The 12,912-nt window shown below is 39.6% G+C and overlaps 1 long non-coding RNA gene across 1 annotated transcript; it reads left to right on the top strand.

Moving 5' to 3' along the window:
* Positions 1 to 410: 410 nt before the first annotated feature.
* Positions 411 to 11,696, top strand: LOC137502191 (uncharacterized). The gene is made up of 3 exons (XR_011018711.1): positions 411 to 819; positions 11,129 to 11,407; positions 11,560 to 11,696. It is a non-coding gene; the product is annotated as an uncharacterized lncRNA (long non-coding RNA).
* The last annotated feature ends 1,216 nt before the right edge of the window (positions 11,697 to 12,912 follow it).

The raw sequence follows: 12,912 nt of genomic DNA, 5'->3' as shown, positions 1-12,912 counted from the left end.
CTCATATCAATTATTTCTGTATTTCGAAAGCATTTGACTATTTTCTGTAGTCGCCTGTTTGTATCATTAACTAACTTATTTACACAAGACCATTCAATTAAATCATGTCGATGTGGAATATTACATAATATTACATTGGTGGTCTTTAATTTGCAAAGTGCTTTCTTCACCCCAGAAATCACATTTGATGCTTAATTTCTAGCAATATCATTCGTCCCTGCCATAAACGTTTGAATCAATGCAGACCAGCCCTTGGCCGGCTTCACGGTTCGGCAAAGTTCGGTTGTAGGTGGAGGGATGGAAGGGGAGGAGTTGTTGAAGGCGGGAACAAGTCGAGTGGAGAGCCTACCACAGGCTCATTTTACGCATTGACTGACCGCGTGCTACATTGTTAGTTTAGCGTGGCTTGGTGTAGCTGATTCGTAATTATTTGTGTTGCATGTTCGGAGTTACGGCGGAATATTAATTGAGAGGAATTTTGTATGGTACGAACAATGGCTACCGAAAACGTTGATTATGAATGCGAAAGTACAGTCTGTGAGTATTGTGGTAAAAAATGTTCGGCAAAGAGAAATCTCATGACACATGTCCGAAATATTCATGGTATTGACCCTTCGACTGGAGAAAATACTCCAACGTTGTATTTGTGTGAAGTTTGTGGTAACGAGCTCTCTGCTAAATCTTCTCTTGATCGCCACTTGAAGGTTGTTCACGGTATTGAACCAGAAGCTCGTGAAAAGAAGTTCGAATGTTCACATTGTACGGTTTCGTATGTTACTAAGAAATCGTTGGCTCATCATGTACGTCTGCAACATTCCGGTATGTAACATTCGTTTTCAAACTAAACTTGAAAATTTACTGTTTTATTACAAAAGTTAATTCATGTACTGTTTTAAATTTATTATTCTTTCAAAAATAGTCCGTAAGAGACTGGCTTTTATGGTGTTTTTTATTGAGTGCTCTTGAAAAAGCCCCTTTAGTTAAGTAATCCCCCTGTGGGTGGGGGCGGTAGAATAACACCCACGGTATCCCCTGCCTGTCGTAAGAGGCGACTAAAAGGGGCCCCAGGGGCTCTGAACATTGGAGCTTGGGTTAGCGACCACGGGGCCCTCAGCTGAGTCCTGACATTGCTTCCACTTACTTGTGCCAGGCTCCTCACTTTCAACTATCCTATCCGACCTCCCTTGGTCAACTCTTGTTTTTTCCGACCCCGACGCTATTAGGTTTGCGAGGGCTAGGGAGTCTCATTTTCATGCCCTTCGTGGCCCTCGTCTTTCTTTGGCCGATACCTTCATTTTTCGAAGTGTCAGACCCCTTCCATATTTTCCCTCTGAATAGTGTTATATAGAGGATGGTTGCCTAGTTGTACTTCCTCTTAAAACAATAATCACCACCTTTAGTTAAGTAAGCACCACCATTAAATTATTATTCTTCCCAGGAGCATTGTAGTTGCTTACCATTTTCAACGCCATGTGAGTCACAGGCATGTTTTTTTTTTAATTCTTTTTTTTGCTAACGAGGCACGTGAAGTCTTTCGCGCTCAGCTGTGTGTTGGAAGCAGCCACGTGGTGCAACTGTAACTCTTGTATAATAGGTGTTGCAATGTGTCGGACAAGACCTTGTTCTTGGCCCGAGGAAAACAGATCAGAAAGCATTCTCTTTGTCAAAAAGGCTCTCGGTACATGAAAGAGATCGTCACGTGAGTTGTATATGTCCTGAGTTTTTATACAACTCGCATGGTGTATAACACAACTTTTTCACGAGAAAAGTGAACTTATATTATGCCCTTCATTTAGGAAGAACACTGCTCAGAAATTCCATACACCATATTATATTATGAAAATGAACAGAAAGAATACGTTTAAAAAATAGGTCACTTTGAAATTTATCACTTAAAATGTAACATTCTCTTCAAGGATGTTCATTTAGTTAACACCGTATTATTACTGTGTTATGTTCCATAAAAATGCGTTTTACATAAACTAATTCTGGTTTGCATTATTCCGTATAACGTAAACTGGGGTACTTTGTGACAGGTCGATTGGAATGTCACTCAAGTTTTAATGCCATATGCATATTCATTTTTCTATTTATCACATCGCATGTTTCTTTTTTCTTCCAAGAAAGTTGCCTGTTCCCTCTTGTAAACCCCCCCCCCCAAGTTTGGGAACTATGATATGGTATTTCTGAAATCCTCTCTGACAAAATAAGTGTAATAATGGTATTTGGTGGGAATGGAATTTGCAGATCTTATAAAGGGGGCCAACAAATGCAAAAGTTTGGGAATCGCTAAATTAGACCTATGCGGTAATTAATTTACTCTTAAAGTTGTTAGGGCTGTATGATTTGTTATAATATGATATTTACACAGTATCAGATGATATCGGTGACAGTAGGCTCCACATAATTTACACTTGCAGTTATCGTCCGAGTCAAGAAATTTATCTGTTAGGCATATCCTGTCAGTACATGACGTAGGTCATATTTGGTTTGTGTCCATTCCCTGTATATCGTCGCATCCGTTGAATAAAACGCTGGCCATATCTCTTGTCTGTTCTTATTGAGTTCCTGCAGTACATCTAAGTAGGGTTTGGTAGCTGGTAGAAGCAGGTTGAGGCGGAGGTCTTCGATAAAAAAATTGCTCTCTTGCCAGTACATATGTAAGTCAGGATAATGTGTACTTTGACAGACATAGTGCTCTTTTGAGGAAATTGGCTTTGACTTTTTCTATGTCTTCGAAATTTTTCTTCTTTAGGTGTGTCCAGATGGTTTCCAGTCCATATGTTATGATGGGAGCAATTTTTAAGCGAAACAGTGTGATAGATGTGGGAAGGGATAGTTGTCTTAGATTCTTTATGCTATTAATTGCCACCTTTGCTGCGATGGTTCGTTCTTTTATGTGAAGGTCACAGACATCTCCACTCGTCTGTAGTGTAATTCCGAAGTATTTGAAATATGGTACGTTTTTCATCGGAATATTCATATACATGATGTCATTTGCCGATAGTTTGCCTCCTCTTCTGAATGTCATTTTTACAGTTTTGCTACTATTTATAGTGAGCTCATTCTTTTCTGCCCATGTTGTAAGTTTGTTGAAGGCTGTTCGAATGTTTTACAAGTTTTTTGTTACAGTGACCCTATTGTCTGCATAAGCGTAGATTTTCTCATTTTCTGTGTCTATTTCTCTACGTACCGGTACTTCTGCAGAGAATTAGCGTAGGCGAAGCTTAATCTGATCCTGTAATAATTAAGAGGGGAATTCCTCAAGGCACTATTATTGGACCTTTACGTTTTCTTATATATATAAATGATATGAGTAAACGAGTGGAATCAGAGATAAGGCTTTTTGCGGATGATGATATTCTGTACAGAGTAATAAATAAGTCAAGATTGTGAGCAACTGCAAAATGACCTTGATAATGTTGTGAGATGGACAGTAGGCAATTGTATGATGATAAACAGGCTTAAAAGTCAGGTTGTGAGTTTCACAAATAGGAAAAGTCCTCTGTTTTAATTACTGCGTTTATGGGGTGAAAGTTCCCTTTGGGGATCATTGTAAATACCTAGGTATTTTAAGGAAAGATCTTCATTGGGGTAATCACATAAATATGATTGTAAATAAAGGGTACAGATGTCTGCATGTGGTTATGAGGATGTTTAGGGGTTGTAGTAAGGATGTAAAGGAGAGGGCATAGAAGTCTCTGGTAAGACCTCAACTAGAGTATGGGACCCTCACCAGGATTACTTGATTCAAGAACTGGAAAAAATCCAAAGAAAAGCAGCTCGATTTGTTCTGGGCAATTTCCGACAAAACAGGAGCGTTACAAATCTCATTTTTGGTCCGTATTGAAAATTACAGTTCAAGAATAATAAAGGTATTCTTTAATCCACCTATTCAGTACTTTCCACTTAGTGGTTACATAAACAGACTATCAGTTGAATGGGACATGTTTTGCCCTCAATTTAGGGCATCTTCAGCCTAAAACGATCTTCAAGAGTATACCTTATATTAATATGGAAGCTAAAAGTTTAACCAGTTACTAAAATTCAGAACATAAAAATGTGAAAAATGATGCATTATACAAACATGTTAATGGAAACTGTCAATGATTAAACCATAAACTATTTTGTCAGAGACTAAAACTTATTCCTTTTAAAATTATAATTAAAATGGTTCATTTAAAATTGTAAGTGGAATACCAAAGTGACAATGACATAATGCCAACGAGATGAGGGCGTGAAACACAAGCAGAAAAAATGAATGTCATAAATACAACATGTTCAAGGCCGCTGATGGATTCATGAACATAAGGTGAAACTGAACCATCAGTTGAATTATTGCAGAAAGGGCCCTTAGCACCGGTATGCAATATTGTTGTCTGAGACCTTGTCAGGAAAAGTCAGTAGATACTGGAAAATGTTTAATGTTTGTTGAAAGCTATCATTTGCTATCTACCGGTACTGTTGCGTTGATAGCCGCCCTTCTGTTGGCTCTGAGTCTCGTATTTTAAGTGGTATGTTCCGAGCTGTCAGTTGAGAGATGGTGTGGGAGGACATCAGTAGACGAATAAGTTTGAGTGGTGTCTTTTAAAGTAGGAAAGATCACAATATGAAGATAAAATTGGAATTCAAGAGGACAAATTGGGGCAAATATCTGTTTGTAGTAAGGGGAGTTAGGGATTGGAATAACTTACCAAGGGAGATTTCTTTGCAATCATTTAAGAAAGTTAGGGAAACAACAGATAGGGTTTCTTCTGTCCACTTCACCAGCACGTTAAATGTCTGTTGTAGTTCCGCGCTGGATCTAGAGGTGAGAATTATATTGTCTGCGTAAATAATCTTGTGATAAGTATATTAGCCGTAGCAATATGTATACTTATATATACTGTATATAAAGCAGAATGTCTGTCCGTCCGCTCCATATTAAAATCCATACAGTTCCGTCAATCTGAATCCAATTTTGTTTACTTACCTTTTAGGACCCTGCGGATAACCCTGTCTACAAGAACCCATTCCCTACATTTAGGCCCTTTGGCATGATAATATAGGCAAAATAATGAATCGGGCATACAGTAAAAGGACAGGACAAAGCTCCAATGGGGCATCGAAAACCTTGTTTTTAAGGCTCTAAAACAAACCATCAGAGATACTGGCATCAGGAATCTGATGAAGAAATGACAGGCCATATGTCAGCTCAAGGATTCTACAGTAGAATAAAGGTCTGGTGTTCGAAGTAGGAATGTGCGTGAATACAGGCTAGGCCAAGGAGAGATTCTCCCCCTGTGGGTGGGGGCGGTGGAATAACACCCACGGTATCCCCTGCCTGTCGTAAGAGGCGACTAAAAGGGGCCCCAGGGGCTCTGAACTTTGGAGCGTGGGTTGGCGACCACGGGGCCCTCAGCTGAGTACTGGCATTGCTTCCACTTACTTGTGCCAGGCTCCTACTTTCATCTGTTCTATCCGACCTCTCTTGGTCAACTGTTGTTCTTTTCCGACCCCGACGCTATTAGGTTTGCGAGGGCTAGGGAGTCTTTCATTTTCACGCCCTTCGTGGCCCTTGTCTTCCTTCGGCCGATATCTTCATTTTTCGAAGTGTCGGATCCCTTCCATTTTTTCCCTCTGATTAGTGTTATATAGAGGATGGTTGCCCAGTTGTACTTCCTCTTAAAACAATAATCACCATCACCACCAAGGAGAGATTCTACTTTAAACATTTTAATCTCATACCTAGTGTTAATCTGTTAAGATACTTATGACCTACTTGATACACATTTCCATACTGTTATTAGCATGATCATAGTAAATAGCACCAAAAATATTTTAAAACTTATTGACAAAGTTAATCTGCCGAGATACTCTCTGAATTTCCATACTACATTATTACGGTAATGACTGTGAAAAGCATGCAGGCGTTAAATTCGGTATTTATAAGAGGTTCTGTTTAATTATTTCAAACTTATAAATTGGTGCTAAATGGCTTAATGTTTGGAGAAAAGCACTGTGGGGTAAGCCATCCCTAGCACTGCTAGGGGCAGACGTGGGGGGAGGGTGGCATATAAATATAAATCTGTTCATAGACTGTTTTGATACAGCTCTCCATCCCACCCTATACTGTGCTAACCTTTTATTTCTACGTAACTACTACACCTACTCTAATATGATTGTCATATTCATACTTCGTCTACCCCTACCATTCTTACCCTCCACCACCACACTTCCCTCAAAAACCAACCAAATAAATCCTAGGTGTCTTTAAGATGTGTGCCATTATTCTATCTCTTGTTCTGGTCATATTTTGCCAAATTGTTCTCCTCTTGCCAATTGATTCAGTACCTCTTCATTCGTAATTCATAGAGTTCGATAGCTGCAGTAGCTTAAATGCGGCCAGTATTCGGGAGATAGTGGGTTCGAACCCCACTGTCAGCAGCCCTGAAGATGGTTTTCCATGGTTTCCCATTTTCACACCAGGCTAATGCTGGGGCTGTACCTCAATTAAGGCCATGGGCGCTTCCTTCCCACTCCTAGCCCCTTCCTGTGTCATCTTGCCATAAGACCTATCTGTATCAGTGCGACGCAAAGTAATAAGCTTCATAATTCTATGTATCCATCTCACTTTCAGCATTCTTCTGTAACACTTCATGTCAAAAACTTTTATTCTCTTTCTTTCTGAACAGGTTTTCATCCATGTTTCATTTCCATACAATGCCACACTCCAGACGAAAGTCTTCAAAAACATCTTTCTGTTTCCTATATCAGTGTTAGAAGTAAGCAGATTTCTTAAGAAAGGCACTCCTTGCTTGTGCTAGTCTGCATTTTATGTCCTTACTTCTGCCATCATTATTTCTACTACCCAAGTAACAGTATTCACCTACTTTGACTATTTCCTAATCTTAATTTTCCTGCATCGCCAGACTTCATTCGACTGCACTCCTCAAAGAATGTGTCCATACCATTCAACAATTTCTCCAGATCTTCTACAGACTCAGATAAAATAACAATATCGTTAGCAAATCTCAGGCCTTCTGACCCCAACTTGGCAGGTTCGATCCTGGCTCAGTCTGGTGGTATTTGAAGGTGCTCAAATATGTCAGCCTCGTGTCGGTAGATTTACTGGCACGTAAAAAACTCCTGCGGGACTAAATTCCGGCACCTCGGCGTGTCCGAAAACCGTAAAAGAGTAGTTGGCAAGACGTAAAGTAAATAACATTATTATTATTAGCAAATCTCAGTTTTGATTTCTTGTCCTTGGATTGTGATTCTATTTCCAAATTCCTCTTTGATTTGCTTTAGTGCATTTTCCTCATATGGTAGTAGTTGACCTTTTCAAACAATAAAAGTAAGCTCAAGTGTTCAACTTACTTTTATTATACTGTATGTTTGGAAGGATTAACTTCTTCCCAGACAATCTTGAGTGCAACAAGGAAACAGTGTAACACAAAATTAAAGCCTGTTGTACATGGTCAAATTTAAGACTTAACAAGAATTTTCAATACTTCAAAAGTTTACCTGTCACATCGCTTGCAGTGCTCGACAAATCTTGGTATTCAAAAGTCTTGAAAGTGAATTAGAACCTGTTCTGTTTGATCAAACAATTGTAAAATTCAGTATGTTCAGTGTATGTTTTATAACATTATAATGGATTTGAAGTGTCACAAATCTTATGTGGAATACCTTGTAGAGAAGAGATCTGTTCACTGCGACAGCCAGGGACCCCACCCGCTAGGCTCCAGAAGAACGTTTACTTTTATAACCTAATGTGATTTCTCATCCACCATTCCTCATTGTTAAAGCACACAGTAACATCAACATCCACCCACCATTTACATTTTTACTTTTAATTACAGTGTTCTATTCCTTCTATTAAACCCCCTGCGGGTGGGGGACGCACGTGTAGAGTACACCCGCGGTATCCCGTGTCTGTCGTAAGGGGTGACTAAAAGGGGGCCCAAGGGCCTCTCAACTTGGGAGTGTGGGTTGGCGACCACGGAGCCCTTAGCTGAGTCTTGGTATTGCTTCCACTTACTTGTGCCAGGCTCCTCACTTTCGTCTATCCTGTCCGACCTCCCTTGGTCAGCTCTTGTTCTTTTCCAACCCCGACGGTATTAGAGCATTCGAGGCCTAGAGAGTCTCACTTTCACGCCCTTTGTGGCCCTTGCCTTTCTTCGTCCGTTACTTCATTTTTCGAAGTGACTGATCCTTTCTTTCCTCTTTTTTCTCTCTCTCAACCCCCTGTGGGTGGGGGATGCAGACGAAAAATACACTCACGGTATCCCCTGCCTGTCATGAGAGGCGACTAAAAGGGGCGACCAAGGGATGGTTTTCTTAGAACCATGAAACTACTTTTGATTATTACCATCACGCGGGGAACCCATGAGTCGCCTTTACTTGCGAGTTGTACCACTATATTAGGTGCGAAATAGGTTCGCGTTTAGTAGCAACAGAGGGGTGAATCAGTATGGGTTTTCCAGTACCCGTGAGTCGTAGCCATGTGAGCAACACCGCGGGTCTGGGTGTTGCCTGCGAGTTGTACCACTATATGAGCGACACCATGGGTCTGCGTTGCCTGTGATTAGTACCCACTATGTGAGGAACAGCACGGGATAGTACGAGTCCCTGTGGTTAGTACACCTAGGTGTACCTCATCGGTTTGCGTTGGCTATGATTGGTGCCATTGTGTGAGAAACACCATAGGTCTGCGTTACCTGTACGAAGTACAATACTTGTGAGTAGTACCATCTTGTGTGGAACAGTGAGTCTTTGCTACTTTTGATTAGTACACCAACATGACAAATACCATGGTTCTGCTTTACTCGCGACATGTACCATTCTGAGGGGCCCTAGACCTGGATTTTTTACCACTTTAGACATCAAGCATCCTTGATTCAGGGTTGTGCTTTATAAGTGATCCCTTGGTCTAATACTGTTATTTATGATCTTTTTTTTTTTTCAGTCGAATCCCACTTGTTTTCTGTTTGATTGTTTCTTGTTTGTTTTTTTTTTTTGTTTTTTTTTTCTTGGGTCCATGTCCATCCATTCATTTTTTAAATTTTTTAATTTTTTTAAATTTTTGGTCAGTGGATGAATTTGAACTTTGTTATTTCATTTCGTACCATTAGGGGCCAATGACCTCTATGTTAGGCCCCTTTACACAATGAGCATCATCATCCTTCTATTAAGATCCACTCCTCTGTTGGACCTTATATTCCTGGTTTGCCCAGAGACCATTGCTTCCTTACCCCTTTCAGACCTGAAAGAAAACTGACGTTAACATTTTAAACCATTAAAATCTTATACATTAAATTTCTCATGTAGTGTACGAGTTCTGCTTTCACAGTCCTTATGGTGGCAGCACCCAGCATTCCCATATGCATTGCCTGTAAGGAAACATAGCCCGCACAATTGTGCGTATCAACATTCAAAACCTCATGGTATTATGAACGATGTTGTAAGTTCACAATTTACGTTCGCTAAATAATTCACACTCTTTATTGATTACATTCTGATACTCGGTTACGTGAATGATGTTGATCCACGAAATATCACTGTAATCGAAACAGACTTTCAACGTATTAGGTCATGTTACGTTGAAAGTCTGTTTCGATTACAATGCGGACGTGAAAATTCAATATTCATCACTGTAATATTTGTCACAAATGGAAGATAGTAATTGCTTTTACTGAAATAGGCTCAAATCGATGGTTGATTAAGAAATAATACGAAATATTTTATTATAGAGAATACATACTTTACTGCCTTACAACTACTATTTCTGCTACGTCGCAGCTCTTCCGTTAGTGTTTTGTTTGTCTAACACTGTTGTGTGTGATGTCTTTGCTCACTGAGGTTCTTAGGTGTCGTTTTTTTGTTTTTCCTCATTCAATGTAATTTGATGGGCTGTCACTTCATGTGCACTAACCGATTCATTAAACGATTTATTGGTCCAGGGATCATGCTATTTTCCTTTCAACAAAATACCCACACTCCCATTCATCGGTGCCAGCCCTGGACCTCATGAAGAAACAAAAGACGGCGCAAGCAGCGGAATGCAATGTAATGGCGTCCCTATTTAAAGCCAGTAAATACGTATACATATTTCTTGCTAGTTATGACAGTATTTCTTAATCAACGTCCGATTTGAGACTATTCGAGTAAAATCAATGATTATCTTCCATTTGTGACAAATATTAGTGATATTCAGGGATCAACATCATTCACATAACCCTGATACTCAGTAAAGCTTCTAGATTAATATTAATGCAATAAATAAATATTTACTTTAGGCATTACTGATTCCTGCCATCTTGCCGATGAACTGTATTTTCTAACTCTTCTTCTTGCCCCCTGGTGGTCAAGGGCTAAATAAAAACTGAAGTACATGCTACGTGACCCGCACAAGCACTGCAGTCCAGTGTGGCGGCAACAAAACATCTAAGCTCAGTCATAAATAAAATATGAACCCGCACGATTGGGCGAACACGGTCTGAAAGGGTTATTCCTGTTCGTGTGCTTCAGGACATTCCCTCCATAGTTGGTGTGTTTTTGCACTGGTTTGTCTCCTAACTTTCATGTGGTTGTACTGATAATAGACACTATGTGCTTGCAGTGTGGTTCTGTTATTTGTTTTGCTGTTCTTGTGTTTGATTGTTATGTGCACCATATAATGAAGATGTATGTATCCTATATCATGTAACTAGGGGCCGATGACCTAGATGTTGGGCCCATCTAAAGAGCATATTTTTTTCATATAAAGAAAGATAGGAACATCTAAAGGAACACATAATGGGATTTGCACTGTTAGCTCCTTTCCATCACTCTTTCATGTTTAGAACAACCTGGCTAACAGACAGGCATTGTTGATATTTTACTCACAAGTCAGTTCAGAGAATTGAGAAGCCTGCATTCCTGAGGTAAACCTGAACTTCACCTCGAGTTGTTTAAACAGACATAATCAGTGCTGACTTCTAAGTTGAAGCTGTTTTTTTTTGAATGGGACAGATCCATTGTAAGAGTCAAACATCCTTCAGTCTCCTTCTGAGAATTCTGTAATTTTCCTTATAGACTTAAATCTAAGTAGTGTATTTATTTGTGTCGTGAAAAATTGCAACTGGATATTTTGATGTTCTTTCAGTTCTTACATCTCCGAGTGAAGATTCCAGCACTGAAGACAATAGCCCGGATAATAAGGCCAAACATCTGTGCTCATACTGTGGAAAAATATATTGTAAAGCCTATTCGCTCAAACAGCATGTCACCAAAGTGCATGGTATTGAAGAGCAGAAAATCCCATCCTCCATCTGCTCCATATGTGATGCCCATGTCAGGTATGGTAGTGATTTCAGTAAACACCTGAAGTCAGAACATGACATTGAAGAGGATATTGAGGAACTATCTTTCAGTTCTATGGCAGGTAATTATTTCCACAAGGTACACTGATATTTATCAAATTCTGTGCATATTTCATTGAGATAATAATGAATTCTTCAGATAGAATGCCTTTGACCACCTGAATGTATTATAGTAATATTCTGATTGGAAAATTCTATCTTCTTTCCTCTGTAGATTTCTATCAATGGAAGGAGAAGATGGAAAAAGAAACTTTGTCTTCTTATTCCAAAGCGACAGGCACAAGAGGTAGCCAGCAGTCATTAAGGCATTATTTTGCATGTCATCGTTCAGGTGAGCGCCGTACTCATGGGAAAGGTAAAAGACTCTTTAATGCTGTAAATAGCGTTAAAATAGGAAAACTGTGTCCATCTCGACTCATAGTGTGTGAAAGTGGTAATGGTGTTTTTGTAATATTCCATAAATCACACGTAGGGCATACAAACTGTCTGAAGTATCTGCGTTTAACTCGGTCTGATAAGGAGTTGATTGCTGGGAAACTTAGGAATGGACTTCCTAAGAAACAGATTCTAAAAGAGATTAGGAGTGGTGTTCCAAGTGAGCGCATACATGCTATTGATATGGTGGACATTTATAATATCATTAGAGATTATAATCTTGACAGTGATAGAGCACATCCAAATGACTTTGTCAGTCTGGACATGTGGGTAACCCAGCAACAGCTTTTGGGTTCTGACTGTCCTATAATTTGTTATAAGAAACAAGAGGAAGAGGATGAGACTGGTGAACTGAACACTGAAGACTTCTTGGTTGTGATTATGACACCATACCAGAAGATGATGCTCTCGAAATTTACAAACTTCAAAGTACTGATGGATAGCACCCATGGAACAAATGCCTATGACTTTCAGTTAACTACAGTAATGATAGTGGATGAGTTTGGTGCTGGAGTGCCCATTGCATTTTGTATCAGTAATAAAACCGATCAGTCTGCAATGAAGAGATTCTTGGTTGCTGTTAGAGATGCTGTTGGACATCGTGTGATGTGTCAGGTTTTTATGTCTGATGATTATCCAGCCTATTACAATTCATGGTCTCAAGTCATGTCTGTCCCCAATCACAAACTCCTGTGCTCTTGGCATATCCTAAGATCGTGGAAGAACAACTTGAAGAAAATAAGAAATGATGAAAAGCAAGTTCAAGTTTGGCAGGCATTAATTGTCATCCTAGTAGAATTGGATGAGGAAATCTTCCACCAGCTTCTTGAAGCATTTTCAGAGATATGTTCCAACGATGACGAGCTTCAGTCTTTTCATGAGTACTTTTCGTCCAAGTATGCCCATTCATATGAAATGTGGGCCTTTTGTTATAGGAAAGGCTTGGGTTTAAATACGAATATGTACTTGGAAGCTTTCCACAAGAAGTTGAAGTACTGTTACCTTGATGGTAAGATCAATAGGAGAGTTGATAAATGCGTGTCCATTTTGCTTCGGTTCTCCAAAGACATGATGTATGAGAGATTCATACGACTGGTGAAAGGGAAACCCACAATGCGTATGGCGATGATCT

This window comes from Anabrus simplex, chromosome 9 (assembly GCF_040414725.1).
Source record: "Anabrus simplex isolate iqAnaSimp1 chromosome 9, ASM4041472v1, whole genome shotgun sequence".
Taxonomy (NCBI): Eukaryota; Metazoa; Arthropoda; class Insecta; order Orthoptera; family Tettigoniidae; genus Anabrus; species Anabrus simplex.
The sequence above is the reverse complement of the archived record's forward strand: the minus strand, read 5'-3'. Positions and strand labels throughout refer to the sequence as shown.